The sequence below is a fragment of the Orycteropus afer genome, unplaced genomic scaffold, assembly GCF_000298275.1.
Source record: "Orycteropus afer afer isolate SDZICR_OR568_19922 unplaced genomic scaffold, OryAfe1.0 scaffold01029, whole genome shotgun sequence".
Classification (NCBI taxonomy): domain Eukaryota; kingdom Metazoa; phylum Chordata; class Mammalia; order Tubulidentata; family Orycteropodidae; genus Orycteropus; species Orycteropus afer.
The window spans coordinates 323,167-325,932 of NW_006922616.1; positions in this window are offsets into that span (position 1 = coordinate 323,167).

Genomic DNA, 2,766 nt, shown 5'->3' on the forward strand with positions numbered 1-2,766 from the left:
CATTGTGGTAAACTGTGGTCAATGTCATGAGACAAAGTATATGTGAACTGCTATATGGAAAGTGAATTTGCATTGTAAATATTCACCCAAATCACAATAATAATCATAAAAAGAAACCTTGATAACAATAGTAAAATTATTCAGAAATAACCATTGTTGCCAGAGTGCTTTTTGTATCTTTCTAAACCCAAAATTTGATTTAATCCTTCCTTAGCCTAAAGCTTTTATCACACACACACACACACACACGTACACACAGACACATATATAGTTTTTAAAAACAATGGGGAGGAGGAGATCATGTTCCATTTTCAATATTTTCCTGAATCCTTCATTGGAGCCCAAAGAATGACTTGGTAGTGTTATGACAACTCCCATTATGATTCTTTGGCTTATTGTGGTGTGGGTAAAAGAGCTGTATACCAAAAGTAGAGGAATGAATTCTTGAAAGAAGGGACAAGGAATGCTGAGTAGACAATATTGTATGTTTCATGTGATTCATTATCTTCAACAGCTCTTAAATTGCTCCATAAAATAGATGTGAGTACTCTTGTTGAACACTAAGTTATTTTTGTAATTCCAGTATTAAAGGTATAATTTATTCAAATAAAAAAATTTATTTTCTATTTATTTTCTCAAAATAACTCATTGCTTACTTTTTCATCCTTTCCCAAACATACCACACACTTATGTTCCCACTGCTTGGCATGCTTTCTGCCCCATTTGTACATGGTGAACAATTTCTTACCCATTGAGACCCAGTTGGATATGATTTATTTTTTGAAATATTCCTTGAGCTTCTTCTTTCTGGTTCTCCAAGTTCCCCTTTCGCTCAGAATGCTCTGAGCTCTTTTCTCTCTGTGTGTTCATCACTGTTTGTAGTGACAGCACTTCAGTTACTTAATTAACTGTTTATCTCTTTCCCTAGAAGGAGCATTTCTGAAGGACAGGATCATATGTTGTATTTTGTTTTGTTAGGGCCTGGCATACAGGTCTTTAGTAAATATTTGATCATTAGTTGATCAAATTGGAGATGTTTTAGATTTTTCAATAGCAGAGTGGAGAATTGTTGGTTTAACCTTGAATCCCAAAGTTCATATGGGAAATTATGTGCTTATTTAATTATTTTAATTATTCATGGAATTCTCATGTGGTGGAAAGAATTAACATATGTGGCTGCTAACCAAAAGTTTGGTGATTCCAGTTCATACAGAGGTGCCTAGGAAGAAAGGCCTGGCAATCTACTTCCAAAATATCAGCCTTTAAGAATCCTATGGAGCAGAGTTCTACTCTGACACACATAGGGTCACCATGAGTTGGAGATGACTCAGTGGCTGGAGATGACAGGATAGGAATTTTGCAAGACCAGTGACTTATTCATTGCAAATACCTTTTTTTTTTTTTTTTAGCAACATAATGGTGACTATACATGTAGACCTCACCAGATGGTCATCATTAACATTATATGCAACTAAAATGTTCCTGGAATATACACAGGAATCAGATTGACTACATCAGTGGAAAGAGGCAAAGGAGAAGCTAATGACATTGGTCAGAACAGGCCAGGAGTGGACTGTGGAACAAACCATCAATTGCCCAAGTTCAAGTTGAAGCTGAAGAAAATTTAAACAAGTCCACAAGAGGAAAAATATGACTTTTATTATATTCCACCTTAATTTAGAGACCAACTGAAGAATAGATTTGATACATTGAACACCAATGACTGAAGATCAGATGAGTTAAAGGGTGACAGTAAGAACATCATACATGAAGAAAGCACAAGGTCATTAAAAAACAGGAAAAGACAATACTGCATTACCACTAACACCAAACACCAGGCTACAGATAAATACACAGACAACTGAGGTCAGATGGGGGTCAGTGAACAGGAATATACTCTATACCAATGATTGATTCAGCTGAGGATAATCTTGCACAGATATTAGTGATACAAAATAACCACTATCATTACAGAAGCAACAGAAGACAGACATGAAACAATCCCCCATAGACAGGCAGACACTTTGAGAGAGAGAACCACTGGATCTGCCAACTCAGGACCATATTATTGGGGGACACCAGGCTCAACTGGCACAACAAAATACATAAAAATCTTGTTCCACAACCTATTTTGGTGAGTAGAGATTGGGGTCTTAAAAGCTTTTGAGCTGTCATCTAAGATGCAGCTAATGGTCTCCTATCATTGGAAGTGAAGAAGAGTGAAGAAAACCAAGGGCATTTGGAAACAATCAGCCCTAGGATATGATGGACCTTGAGACCAGAAGAACTAGATGGTGCCCCGCTTCCAATGCTGACCACTCAGGAGAGGATCAAAACTGGAGATCCTGGATAGAGTGGGAGGAAAAATGTGGAACAAAATTCAAATACACAATAACAACCAGAATTACTGGTGGGATGGAGTCTGGTGGGACCCACAAGACTATGGCCCTGGGATACACTTTGGGCCTGGGATAAAACTAACTCCCAAAGGCTGGTTCTCAGCTCAACAGTAATAAGACTTACATGTAGAACACCCAACCCAGGGTATTGCACCCACTTACTCTACAGAGATACATCCCTTGGAGCAATTTGCCATGGGACATCAGAGGGGCAACATTTGCATGGAGGAAAAGCTGGACAGATAGGAGTGAATAACAAAGAAGGGCACCAGGATAGGGGGTCACTGGGAACGGAGAGGAGGAGAGTGGTTAGGGTTGGGGATGGTAAGAAACTAAATGTACACAAACTGTTGAATGTAAAACAAAT